This window comes from Muscardinus avellanarius (genome assembly GCF_963383645.1).
Source record: "Muscardinus avellanarius genome assembly, chromosome: 5".
NCBI classification, from domain to species: Eukaryota; Metazoa; Chordata; class Mammalia; order Rodentia; family Gliridae; genus Muscardinus; species Muscardinus avellanarius.
In genome coordinates, this window is record NC_137790.1 from 139249403 (window position 1) to 139263973 (window position 14571).

Consider the following 14571-nt stretch of genomic DNA (forward strand, 5'->3'; position numbering starts at 1 on the left):
AATCTAAAATGCCATTCGTTTCACACCACTTTCTTATTTAATTTTATTTTTTGGTACTAACTAGGGATTGAACCCAGGGGCATTCTACCTTCAAACTACACCCCCAGCCTATATATGTATGTATGTATATATATTATATATAAATATATATATATATATATATGTAATTTTTGGGGGTGGTACTGGGGTTCCTGGAAGCCCTTCTACCTCAGGGCTAGGCTCCCAGACCTATTTTATACTTTTTATTTGGAAACAGGGTCTCTTAAGCCAGCGCAGCTGGCTTCCGAACCTGCGTGATTCTCCTGTCTCTGCCTCTCAAGCCCAGGGATTACAAGCATGCGCCACCACGCCCAGCGCCCTTTTTATATTTAAAGACAGGGTCTTGCTAAATTTCTGAGCTGGCCTCAAGCCTGCAACCCTCCCATCTCAGCCCCCCAAGCACACACCTGGGATAACAGGCGTGTGCTTGGCTGTGAAGCGCCTGGCTTTCTGTTATTTTCTTAAGGACTGTTTCAGTTGCAATATTTCCCAAACTGGGGACTTCTCAAGTCACAATACAGCGTCTTCTGTGCCGCCATTTTCTGGGCTGGGGTAGGTGATGTTCGCACACTTGGCTCTCAGATCTTTGCTGGATTATCTGTTGATAACCTGGAGAGAGAGAGAGTGAGAGGCAATTTTACCCTCCGATATTACCATACAAGGCGGCTCATCTTTTCCTGGGGCTGGCAGCGTTTGCAAAAACAAACTTATCCCATAAGGGACCAGGCAGTATAGGCAGACACTGAAATACCTTGTTGTTGGCCAAGTCAACAAAAGATGTAGCAACGATCCAATGAAAAATGCCCATGCTCTGTTTGTTACAGGCTGCCGGTGTAATTCAAAAACACCTCTTAATTCCTCCTGTCAATTTATTTTTCTCTCTGGAAATGGAGGATCTTTCTAGAAGATCCTCTTAGCTATTGAAATTGTCTGCCTTTTTTCTTTTTTTAAATCTTGGGGTTGAGAGAAGACACCATTATTTTTGTTTTGTTTTGGTTTTTGTCTGTTACTGAATATATCTCCTAAATTCCAGGGTTCCCGAGGACCCTGTGAGTCCCAGGGCTCTATGAATGCCAAACATTTTTTACATTTCTGCAAACCCTAGCAAATTCCAGCAGCCATGGACAACTGTTCAGTGTGGCCGCCGCTCCATCCCTGACTCCCAGTGCAGGCCGGCATTTATTTGGTGCTGTACGATCTTGAGTATGTTCTGTACTCTGTCTAGAGGTATCACCATGGGCAGAGGCTGGGCAGCCACTCTCAATGCCCCGCAATGTGAAGACATTCTTAAAAACCCCTGTGTGGTTGTTCCTGCACTGGCTGGGATAGACTATCGAAGACATTCGAACCTACGGCTCATAAAAATTCAAGTCAGAACCAAGGACAATTTGTAATGAAAGGATGAAATAGAAGTCCTGGGAGCAGGTGGAGGGTGGTAGCAGCTGGCTATTATTTATTTATTATAGCAGTATGCTGTGTTAAGGGTTTAGTAATTGAAGTATAGTTTAACGGACAGGAGCACAGATCTGGGCTCAGAATGCGTGGGGTTGAATCTAGAATGTGACAACTATTAATCGGGAGCTTTTGAGCAAGTGACTTAATGTCTAAGAACCTCAATTTCTCTCTTATAAAAAAAAGGAGCTATGATAGTCGGGCATGGTGTTGCACACCTGTAATCCCAATACTTGGGAGACTGAGACAGGAGGATTACCAGTTTGAGGCCAGCCCCAGCAATGTAGTAAAGATCCTGTTTCAGAATAAGAATAAATAAATAAAAAGGGTTGGGGATAAAGTTCAGAGGTAGAATGCTCCTAGGTTCAATTCTCAGTACCAATAAAAAATAAATTAATTCATTGAAAGTGCCGGAGTTAGCCAGGCGTGGTGGCACACGTTTGTAATCCCAGCATTCAGGAGGCTGAGACGGGTGATCATGGTTCTCAGCCAGTTTCAGCTACTTAGTAAGGTCCCTTGCAACTCAGTGAGACCCTGTTTCAAAATAAAGAATAAAAAAAAAAATAGGGCTGGGGGTGTAACTTGGAGGTAGAATGTCCCTGGGTTCCATCCCCAGTACCACAAAAAAAGGGGGTTGGGGGTTTAGCTCAGAGGTAAAATTCCTCTGAGATCAACCTCCAGTACCATGAAAAAATAAAAAATGGGGGCTATGACTGTTCCCCTGTGAGGACCATGCTGATGATTAGATTTCACAATCCTTTCGAAGAGCCTTAGCACATTGCAAATATTCAGAGATCGAGTTAAAGGAAACATCTCGCCCATTTAGGATTTCCTGGTGAGAACTCCCGATGGGGCAGCAGCGGGCTCCAGGTCAAGGGATGGGCTCTCTGGGAGGTCCTCTCTTGCCTGTCACCCCCTCGCACTCCCCCTCTCCCCACTGACCTGAGAGTGTTGCTAAGTCGGCCCATAGATGGCGCACAGAGACATCGAGCCCACTGCAAAGGCAATACAAGAGCAACTTTTGCGTGACTTACAATGGGCAGGCCATCTAACCGAATGGACAAATGGCTTGATAAACTTGAGTTAGTCCAGCTCTGTCCTGTGGATCCACCTAAGCTGCACTAAGCGATGATCCAGGGGTGGCTGCCTAATGCCTCGAGTTCTTTGTTACTGTGTACGGGACCAAAGGAAAATACAAACAGAGAGTAGCCTTGATGCTTGGCTCTCAGAGACACATTCCTTAAAATGTCCTTGTCTAGAGGGTTGGCTTCGCTGGCTGATACTATGAGGATGACTTTGTCCTTCCGCAGATTGGGGGTTCCTGCAAAGACGTTGTCAATGGTCCGCTGCCGGACATGGCCACTAAGAACATCTTCATCGAGCTGCTGAAGAGAGCCCTGGAGGCGATCTTTCATTTGGTGGACTCAGTTGTAAGTAGTCAAATCAAATCCCAGGTACACAGGGCAGCTAACCTGGGAGAGAGTAGGTGAGGACAGCCACTCTGTCTCCCAAGGTGGCCGTCAGAGGATGGGGCCAGGTGAAAGTAATCGAGCCCTGAGATTATAAATGCTTTCACGTGCTGGAACTCATCACGCCCTACTCGTTGGGAAGCATCTACCAGGGAAGCCACATCCATGTAATATTCTTGGAGAGAGTCATCTCCAGGTGTATAAGTAAGACTTGACTCTTCTTTCATGCCACTGAATAACTCAAGTCAGTCTCCTTAGCAGAAGGATGAACCTGAAACTCCTAATCACAGAAGGCAAATACCTGAAATTCCCAATCACAGACTGGCACAGGGCGTTGCTGTTTTACTCCTGCCCCCGTGGCAGGCATTACTAATCAATTACGATACTGGTCACCAGGTATATTCTCCAAATTTGTCTTCACATAGTGCAGAGAGAGCGATTGCAATTTAGCCCCCGTTGTCCCAGAAGAAGAAACCTATGTGCCTCCCCATTGTGGATCTTTGTCAAAGGATTCATTTATCCTCCGGCATTTTAAGGTACAAGATGAGAAGCCTTCAGCTATGTTTAGTGCCTTTCACACAGTTGCAGAGTCCAGAGTATACATTTGCATCTGTGTGAAGATTTAATTATAGGTATTGATCCCCAAGAGGAAAGCATAGATGTCAAAATTAAATTGATCGGGAGCATGAGCTCACGTATCATTTTACACATGTTCAAAAATTATATCAGGAAGCAATGTCATGAGGAAAAGGATGTGCAGGCACTGATTTTGGAATCCCAATGTCATGTAAGATGTGACATACTCTAAGACTTAATGTGGGTACTCAAAGTGCCAGTTTGCAAAGAATTTAATCATCTCTTGAAAAAATAAGGTGTTTACACTGCAATAATATACTGAGAAATTAACCCAAAGGCATTCAACCCTGAGCTAAACCCCCAGCCCAATTTCTTTTTGCTTTTTTTTAATGGGGTTTCCTTAAATCGCTGAGTCTGCCCTCAAACCTGCAATCCTCCTGTCTCGGCCTCCCAAGTACTGAGATTACAGGTATGGGCCACCATGCCAGGCTTGATATTAATTTTTTTGGTAGCAAGATATTCTCAGTGAAAGAAATAGTACGTCAATTTACATTCTAATGCAAACTTATTTTTTTTCAGACCACTAGTTCAAATAATAATGCTTTAAATCCAATGAGTTTATGAACTTGGTCCTCAAGCATGAGATTGTAGCTGTTTGGGAAAGTCATGATAGGAAATGTCAACTTTGACAAATAAGATGGTCAGTGTACTCTTCTCCTATGAAAAAAATGTTTATAAAACGTCAAACAATATGTAGATTGCTAAATGGAAAAAATGTTTTGACCTCTATTATAAGATGCCTTTGAATGCATTATTTCATTTCATCCTCATATTGATAAGTGACTCAGCCTGTGCTGATGGTCGGAAGCTTAATACTGAAATAGATGGCATCAAACACAATGGACATGGGGAATGTCACCGAGAGGGCACATGCTCAGCTAGCTGGTTTTGAATGTTCAGTGGACTCTGCATTCCTGGGATGAATGCCACATTCGCTTTTTTTTTTTAATCCATCATCTGATTTGGTTTGCTAAGATTATGTTTAGAACTTTTGCACTTGTGTTCATGATGAATGCTGATCTATCCTTACCTTTCTACGTAATGCCTTTGTCTTCTTTTGGTAACGGGGTAATCTGGCCTTGAAGATGAAGTTGGAAAATATTCCCTCCTCTTTAATTTCCTGAAAAAGTCTGCATAGAATTGATATTATTTCTTTTTTAGATGTTTTGTTGAACTCACCAGAGAAATAATCTGTGCCTGAGGGTGTTTTTTATTTTTATTTTTATGGGACGATCTGAACTACAAATTCAATCTCTTTAATAGCTATTGGGCTATTTAAAGTTATTTCTTCTTGAGTGAGCTTTGATCATCTGTGCATTGCAAAAAATGTACTGCATAGCCAAGCACGATGGCACACTTCTGTAATCCCAGGACTTAGGAGTCGAAGACAGGAGGCTCTAGCAGGTTTTAGTTTTCATCTTATCATTTTTAGTTATCACTTCACTAAAACTTTCCCTACTGATTATAGCTGTTGAGAGCCGGTCCAGTTCTTTATTCCGTCTTGGGCGGGTCTACGAGATGAACTCGGGAGAGAGCCTTATATGTTCATGTTCTCTTCCTTCTTCCAAAGGACTAAGAACTGGTCGTGAATGTGCCACATTTTCCCTTCATTAATACATTTATAGCATTGACCAGAAATTAGCATTTCGTAAGCACATTTGAAATTTATGAGTCTCCCATTTCTCACCAGAAACCCAGTTTCCAATTTAGAATTTCTGATGGAGATGTAAATTCCTGAAAACAAAGCAAGGCGTGAAGACCACAGTATGTATCTTACATTTTTCTCTGCTGTGGATGCTATGTAATATACATCACCATCAGAGTATCTCTAGAGTTCTCAGCCATAGTCTGTTAGGAACCGTGAAGAGTGACTAAATGGGTGTTTCTGCCTCTTGGAGTTTATAATTCTGGACTTGACTACCCACTACCTGCTTTGTAAACACATAGTGGGAAGTGTTTCATAAATTTCCTGACAGAAAATGAAGGGTTGCAGTGAAGTGTTTTTTCATGCATGCTCATACCAGAAATATTGCTTTTCTTAAGTTTTTTTTTTATAAATGAGCAAAATCTCAATCTTTTCCCTAAGCACCTGGCAAATCGATTTTGTAAAGAGGTATATTTCATTCATGAACTCTGTTAAAAATAGATTCCCTCCTGCTTACATGCTTAGCGTGAGAATCAACGAAACTAGACGTAGACGATTGTAGCTTAAAGATGCACAATTTTGGTCAAACATAAAGTATAACCGTTCTGTTTGGGGTCTAAATTCATCTTACTTAAGGAGACAGGACTTCAGAAAAATTTTCCTTCCAGAAAATGTGGCAGAAGGTGTGAATAAAATATGTTCATAACTCTCAGCAACAGTGTGTATTTTCTAGAAACATCAGCCAAGCCAAGTTCCTACCCTCAAGTCTGCGGAGGAATTTCCTTGGAATGGCAGAGAGGGAAGAGCTGGCTTGCTTCATTACTGGCAAGACTTGGATGGGAGAGAGGATTAGTTGGATTTCCAGAGAAACACCCCCAGAGATCTACCTAACTTTGGCCAAGGATTTGGGCTTCCATGCCAAGTGTGCTCTGTGAACTCTGGTGAAGATTGGACTTGGAAAGGAGATTTAGGGGGAGAGAGAATCTAAAGGACCTAAGCCATGTGGGCCGGGACTAAGTGTGCAGTGAGGCAGCCACCGCCCTGCCTGGCCTTTGAGGGAAACCTCAAGATATATATGAGTTATCCAGCATCTGCCTTGGGATTGGCCTCGGAGCCAACACGGCCATGCGTTCTCCACAGGCGGGCCACATGTACAGTCAAGGCTACTTTGATGTATAAGGCTCCATCCACAGAAACAATAGCTGATGTGTGTGTGCATGTGCGTGTGAGTGTGCATGTGTGTGTGTGTGTGTGTGTGTGTGTGTGTGTGTGTGTGTGTACTGGGAATTAAACCCAGCACATTCTACCTCTGAGCTATACTACCAGTCCTATTTTATTTTTTTTATTTTGAAACAAGGGCTTGCTACATTGCTGAGGGCCTCACTAAGTTGCTGAGGCTGGCCTCAAACCTGCATTCCTCCTGTCTTGTCCTCTCAAGCACTGGGATTACAGACATGTGTCTCCATGACCAGCTAACAGCTGATATTTTTCAAGTCAACATTTTATAGAATGGCTTCCTATGAGATTATCGATGCTTTCTTTTTTGCATTTCTTCTTCCTGAGTACTTAATTGAGAGATCAAGATTGGCTTCAGGTCTTGAGCGAGCTCAGTTCTACAAGTCTTCTCTTATCAAATCTTCTAGCACTGTGAGGGTAGGATTACCATCATTCCCATTTCACAGATGAGTAAACTAAAGACTGGAGAGGTTATATGACTTGTCCAAGGAGGGACAGCCTGTGAGAGGCAGACACAGGACCTGACCCAGCTCTAACTGTCAACTCTTTCAGAAGAACAGACCATTGGATAGAAGGGTGGAGTAGAAAAAGATGGCGCACAGTAACCTGCTCACTAGAGATCCAGGGCCCGGGTTTGAAGAATGTGGTTGTCCGTCAATTGGTATTCCTTCCGACTGAAGCCACGAGGGAGCGTTTTCTTCTAAAAGCGAGCAGTAAGTAAGATTTGTCTGCAATAACTAAAATTTGGATTCTATTCTTCTCTAGGCATTGCAGAACAGTGGTTAGGAGCAGGCTGTTTGGAATTTGAGTCCTGTCTCTACCCAGTGTTAGCTCTGTGACTCTAAGTCATCTCCATGGATCATTTTTACTATCTAAAACACCATAATAACAAACTACAACCTTACAAGGTTTTTGAAAAAATTAGTTTGCACAGTGCCTAGAGTATCCCACGTAGTCCACAAGTTTAGTGTTTAGAAAGAAACAAATAGAAAAATCTAGGCGCCCCCAAATCCTTTCTATGATAGTTCATTCTATAGAGTTTCCATGAGGAAAAAATACAGTCAGTTGGTATCACACGCACGCACGCATGCGCGCGCACGCGTGCACACACACACACACACACACACACACACACACACACACGCATGACTGCTCTCAGAAATGAGAAAGACAATCCTGTTACGTTTATGCATGCTTACCGTCAGATGCTGGCAGTACTTCCTATGTCCCTTTAACGCCACCGACACAGGCCTGTCCTTCTTTCTGTCTGGTGAGGTCACTGTCTGGACGCAGGCACTGGTGTGTGTATTTGACTGTGTGTCACAGATTTTATGCCAAAGAGAAATATAGGCTCTATGATCCAGTGTTTGATTCAGAATCAAAAAGTATATTGGCTCTTATTAAAAACTGATTCGTACATCAGAGTAAGATGGAACTTAGAAAACTAAAAAGGAGAAATGAAACCCCGCAAATTCCATCTTGGGTTTGGTTTTGGTTTTGCAGCACTGGGGTTCAAGCCCAGGGCTCGGAGCATGCTAGGCAAGTGTTCTACCCCTGGGCCACACCTCCAGCCCCCACACATTCTTCTGAGCCCAACTCCAGCCTTGTCTGAACAGGGAAGTGTTCATGTGTTAATGAATTCATCGAAAAGAGCATCTGTTGAAGTTATCCTAAGATCCAAGGCTACTTAAAGCTGGGAACAAAGTAGAGGTTATGTTTAGGTTGGTAGCTAATATTTATTAAAAATTATGCTGTCTTCTTTTGTCTTGAAAGTAGACTTGCTGTGTCTTAGATATTGGTTAATGCAGCATATTTGATGGGAATGACAGGCTCACTGCTGGGTCACAGTTGCGTTTTCTTTAGAGTTAAATGGCTCATTGTCCGCTGTGTAGATCCACCGAGCAAAGTGCATCCCACTGGCAAGTGGTCAGAGAGGGGACTGCCTTTTGCAAAGTGTTTTTATATCGCAGATATAAAAATGCCTGCTAAGCCAGGCGTGGTGGGCACGCTTGTAATCCCCGCACTTGGGAGGCTGAGACAGGAGGATTGCACAAGTTCGAAGCCAGCCTCAGACACTTAGTGAGACCCTGTTTCCAAATAAAGTATAAAATAGGTCTGGGTGTATAGCCCGGAGGTAGAAAAGCCCCTGGTTTCCACCCCCAGTACCACCAAAATAAATAAATAAATAAATAAATAAATAAATAAAAATGCCTGCTAGAATTGTGACACAATCTCTGCAGGAAGTTGGCCCTTAAAAGTGTTTTGTTATATAGATGTTGGATGGATGGATGGATGGATGGATGGATGGATGGATGTTCTTGGGTGAATAAAATAAAATTTTCATAGTTTTATCATTATAAACAAATGTATAATAGTATAATTTCAATGCTGATGAACTTTATAACCTAGTTCACCAGCGATCCTTTGGAAACATGAGTTCTCGCTTTATTTTCTGTGATAACTAGGTACCCAGTTGCCTTCAGTTCCCTTAAGAACCCGGGCCAAACCTATCACACCAAAGTAGAAGGCTGTACAGTGGTTCCCCAATTTTGCCTCCACTGGAATCACTTGTGCTGCTGGTTAAAGCCCGGATGGCTGAGCCCAGCCCAGAGCTTCTGAGTCAGCAGGTCCGGAATGAGCGCGGAGAACGTGCGTTTCTATTGAGTTTCCAGGTGGTGCTGACGCTGCTCGTGTAGGGACCATGCTTTGAGGACCACTGGGATAGGTGATCTCAAAGTGGAGGGGATGGAAACCACCTCTGGAGGTTATAAAACGTGTGGCTTCCTCCTTGCTGTTCACTGCCTCAGATATGAAGTAGTAGATATGTGCTTATGGTGGACTTCTAGACCATTTGATTCAGGTTACCCTTGGGATGCTCTGGAAAACAGAGTGGGCCAGATACGAAAATGGAGTTGAAGATGGACTCGAGATGAACGGGAGCAGGGAGGGAGAGGCAGACGGAGGGAGACAGCCAGTGGTTGTGCTTCTGATGAAGAGGCCTCCCTGCCGGCCCGCAGGACGCTGGGCACTATGAATCTCTTCAGTGATGAAGATTCCTGACTTTCCCCAAGACTCGCTAACTTCAAGGGCAGCGAGCTCAGCCCTTGGCTGCAAGAATCACGCTATAAATGAGTAATAAATGCAGCATGTGGAGGTGCTTATGAAAGCCATCAAGCTTTTATTTGTGCCGTTCATCTGGAACTTATGAGAGCTCATCGCGCAGCAACTGCAAGAGGGGCCTCAACAATTTACTCTCCAGAAGGACAACACGGAATATAGAAAGTTCTCCATGGTTAGGGTAACTGGCTAAAGATAAGAAAAAAAGAGAGAAAAGAAAGAAAGAGAAAGAAAGAGAAAGAGAGAAAGAGAGAAAGAGAGAAAGAGAGAAAGAAAGAAAGAAAGAAAGAAAGAAAGAAAGAAAGAAAGAAAGAAAGGTGAGAGAAAGATCCCTAGAAAATATTTAGGATCTGAGATTCAGATTTATTTTAAAGGATAAAAGAAGGCCAGATGTGGTGGTGTACACTTATAATCCCATTACTTGGGAGGCTGAGACAGGAGGATCACAGGTTCATAGCCAGCCTCAGCTACTTAGTGAGGCCCTCTGCAACTTAATGAGACTCTGTTTCAAAATAAAGAATAAAAAAAAAATAGGACAGGGAATGTAGCTCAGAGGACGAATGCCCTGGGTTCCATCCCCAGACCCGCAAAAAAAAAAAGAAAAAAGAGCTAACACTCCTTATTTTTCTACTAATGACTGATTTCTTAATTATTAATTCTTCATTATAGCTTTTATGAAGGCAAGTTTGGCTGTTTAAAAGATAAAGTTGAGCTGGGCGTGGTGGCGCACGCTTGTAATCCTTGCACTTGGGAGGCGGAGACAGGAGGATCGCGCAGGCTGGAAGCCAGCCGCATGTGCTGGTTTAAAGACCCTGTTTCCAAATAAAAAAGTATAAAAATAGGTGTCTGGGAGTGTAGCCTGGAGGTAGAAGGGTTTCCAGGAACCCCAGTACCACCAAAAAGAAAGATAAAGTTGAAATATATTTCAGAACTAGCTATGGAGATATGAGTGTTGAATGCAAGAAAAGTAAAATTTGTTCCAGGAAGCTACTAGGAATGGATATTACAGTATGAATCGATTCCTTTTAAGCCAGGCGTGGTGGTGCACGCTTGTGATACCATCATTTGGGAGGCTGAGACAGGATCGCAGTTCCTGGACAGCCGCAGCTACAAAATGAGGCCCTCTGCAACTTAGTGAGACCTTGTTTCAAAGTAAAGAATAAAAAATAGGTCTGGGGGTGTAGCTCGGAGGTAGAATGTCCCTAGGTTCCATCCCAAGTACCACAATAAATACATACATGCATAAATAATAAAAGATACATCAACCTCATGATGGTTATATAATACCTTGAAGAAAACAACCTACTTCCTCCCATCGAGCCCGCCCATCCGCTGTCTCCATGGTTTCCCTGAGAGATGACAGATCAGTTAGGTAAAGGGAAGCCTCTGCCATGTGTCCACTGGGAAACTAATCCCATCAGAAAATCAATTTGACTGGAGAGAAACTACAATACCTTATATCTAGAAGATCCTTTGACTCCCTGCAAAAGATTAAATACCTGTCACTAACATATCTAAATCAGTAAAGATTTATAGGCTGTGGCAAGAAGGGGCAGCCTCTCAAAAAAGAGGCTGTTTTCAGTTGCTTTTAGCTATATACCTAGGAAGGGGTTACATACAGATGGAATTTAATTAATGCTGAAGACGCCTCAAGCTTATTAAGAATAGGATTATATATAAATATAACTGGAGAAAGAGGAAGGGGTGATAGAAGAGAGAGGATAGAATAGAGAGGAGAGAAGAAAGAGGGAGGAGGAGAGAGGGACAGGATGTTAAGAAGACATCCACAGAGGTATCCCAAGTGACTTTTTTTTATTGCTACGTTTACTGGTGCATTGTAATTACACATGGGAGTGAGGTTCAAAGCGGTGCACACACACATAGTACTCAGTGTAATTTTTTGCTAGAAGCCACGGGCAATTAGCTTGAGCACACCACTCTTGAGGCAGAGCGATTTCCTCCCACAAGCATGTTGGTTTAAAGCTTTCTTGCCTCCTGCATTCGGGGCTTTCTTAGGATGAGTTCAGCTCTGCTCTTCCTCAGCAGACAGTGCAAGTGACAGTCTGGAGTCGCCTGGCTTTCCGCCACATTCCTGACTCCTTGGGTCATCGGCACTGTCCCTGACCTCTTGCCTGATCCCCTAGCGCTGTCCTGAAGGTCAATGTAGCTGACACAAGACAAGATGGCGCTGGGGACTGGAGCTGAGCGGAAACAGTTGACCAGAAGTGACACTGAGTGAGACTGAAGGAGAGCCAGGTCGAAGATCCCAAAGTCAGGCCATTCCTGGGGCCGGTGGGGGCGGGGCTCTCAAGGTCAATGACCTGTGCGTCTCCGGGGACCCTGCTCCTCCCAGGGAATATTTACAAACAGTAAAGCCCACGGTAATGCGAATCTCAAGAGAAGGACCACTGTGTGCTCCCTGAGGAAGGGACCCTATTACAGTGGGACAGAAAAACTGTACCGGTGTGAGATGTAGCTGTGGGTTCTTGTTCCTAGCTATTTTAGAAAAAAATAGTCCGAACTCTTCTGCTATTATAAGCTTAAGCTTATCCCTCTGTAGGAACATAAAGCTTTTCATGAAAAAGAACATCAACAAGGAATTGGGTCACACAAACTTACAGGGTCTCCACCCTCTCCCCCGGTGTCCTCTGCTGCCTTCCAGACCTGCAGAGGGAAGAGAGACTGGGAATCTTAGTGTCTCCCCATCCCATCGATCAAAGTTGCCAGGCTGTCAGGCACTCGAGGCCCCTCCTGCAGCGAGGCAGCAGTGTTTGGGACAGTGAGTCTAGGGGCTGATGGCTGGCGCTGGTTCTGGCTCTTGTGCTCCTCTTTGAAGCCCCAGCAGAAGGCGGCCCTCTTAGTGCCCGCAGCCAGCTGGCCCTGGAGAGCAATGAGGGCCCCTGTTGAGGGACTTGCGGGGACAGCCGAGGCCACCTCAGCTCTTTGAAGAGACAAATGAATATATTTCTAAAAGGATCCTTTATTTTCTTTTGCTTTTTTTTTTCTTTTTTTCTTTTCTTTTCTTTTTTTCCCTGCGGTACTGGGGATGGAACCCATGGACATTCTACCTCCGAGCTACAACCCTAGCCCTGTTTTTTATTATTTATTTTGAAGCAGGGTCTCACTGAGTTGCAAAGGGCCTCACTCAGTAGCTGAAGCTGTCCTCGAACCACAATCCTCATTCAGCCTCCCAAATGCTGGGATTACAAGTGTGCACTACCACGCCTGGTTTGCGCGCGCGCACGCGCGCGCGCGCGCGTGTGTGTGTGTGTGTGTGTGTGTGTGTGTGTGCGTATTACTGGGGATTGGAACTCAGGGGCATTCTATCTCCAAGCTACACTCCCATATCTATTTTATTGTTACTTTGAAACAAGGTATCATCAGGTAGATAAGAGTCTTACTACCTGCTGAGGCTGTCCTCAAACCTGTGATCCTCCTGTCTCAGCCCCCCAAGTACAGGGATTACAGGCATATGCCACTATGCCCAGCTTAATGTTGCTTTATTGAGAGCTCAAGGAAGAACCGACACTTTTAACAGTGCGGTTGTATATATTTATTGTTTCGTTGCTACAGTGCTGAGGGTTGAACTCAGGGGTGCTCTATCACTGGGCTTCACTCCCAGCTCTTCTTATTTTTTTTTTTTATTTTGAGACAAGGTCTGTGTTGCTGAGCCTGGTCTCAATCTTATGATCCTATTGCCTCAGCCTCCAAGTGCTTGGGATTATAGGCATGTACCATTGCACCGTGACCAACTAGGTTGTATATATTCAAGTCGCAGTCCTGTCTCCCTGAGTCCTGCATGGTTTAACTGCATCGCGGCTTATTTGTGGTTAAAATGTCATCTGAGGTTTGCTGTCCCCACCTCTAGCCCAGGTTCTAGTTGTCTTCTCAGTAAACCAGGGAGGCTGTATTCCTGGATCATAAATCTACTATTGACCCAAGAAAGGAGACTTCACTAAATAAAATGTCACAATGCAGTGGCAAGTCCAATGTAAATTAGCCTTCCTTCCAAGGCTGGGCAGTGCATAAATTATGACCAAGTCTTAGAGTTCATCTCTTTAAAAAAAAAAAGTCCTTCCAGCCAGGCATGGTGGTGCATGCTTATAATCCCAGAATTTGGGAGGCTAAGACAGGACGGTCGCAGGCTCACAGCCAGCCTCAGCAACTTAGCGAGACCCTCCACAACTTAGTGAGACCCTGTTTCAAAATAAAACAATAAAATAGGGCTGGGGATAGAGCTCAGAGGTAGAATGCTCTTGTGTTCAATCCCCAGCACCCCCCCAATTTTTTTCATTATACTATCTAAAATGCTTTTGAAAACATACATAAGTGAATAAAATGCAAAGGTCTGATTTAGTTGTTATAAAATTAACTTTATGTCATAGTTTTTAAATTATCATATGGAAAGTGTGTGCAGCCATCGCCCGGTGGAGAATGAGCAGGTCGGCCATTGGCAATCCCAGGCACCTGCCTGCCCCGTCATTACCGACCCAGCCTGCCCAGGCTGCAGCCCAATGTATGTGTAATAATTCCTTGCCTTTTAAAAATACTTTGCCACTTCAGTATCCATCCCTAGGTACTAGCTTAGTCTCTTCTGGTTTTAAACTTTTCTTTTTTTTTTTTTTTTTTTTTTTGGTGGTAAACCCTTCTACCTCCGGACTACTCCCAGACCTATTTTTATATTTTTATTTGGAAACAGGGTCTCTTAAGCCAGCGAGGCTGGCTTCGAACCTGCGCGATCCTCCTGTCTCCGCCTCCCAAGCGCGGGGATTACAAGCGTGCGCCGCCACGCCCGGCCTAGTTTTAAACTTTTCATGAATGGCACCGCACCATGTGGAGCCTTTCGTGTTTTGCTTCTTCTGGCTCTGACTACACTGCCGTAATTTACTCACACTGCTCGTGTAGCTGAGTCATCCGTTCATTTGCAGCGATATAGAGCACTTCATTGAAGACGCCATGATCTGTCTACCCGTTCTC

At 44.0% G+C, this 14571-nt stretch overlaps 1 pseudogene across 1 annotated transcript in view; it reads right to left on the minus strand.

Annotated features, from left to right (window-relative positions):
• Positions 1–549: 549 nt before the first annotated feature.
• The window catches only part of LOC308263638 (collagen alpha-5(VI) chain-like), a 53253-nt pseudogene continuing 39231 nt past the window's right edge, over positions 550–14571 (minus strand). Inside the window, exons 14-20 of the transcript in view lie at positions 12319–12535; positions 11587–11835; positions 9343–9585; positions 7677–7790; positions 7092–7177; positions 2603–3191; positions 550–628 (exon numbers count right to left, since the gene is read on the minus strand). The product of the transcript in view is annotated as a collagen alpha-5(VI) chain-like (transcript). The remainder of the gene's footprint in view (positions 629–2602; positions 3192–7091; positions 7178–7676; positions 7791–9342; positions 9586–11586; positions 11836–12318; positions 12536–14571) is intronic.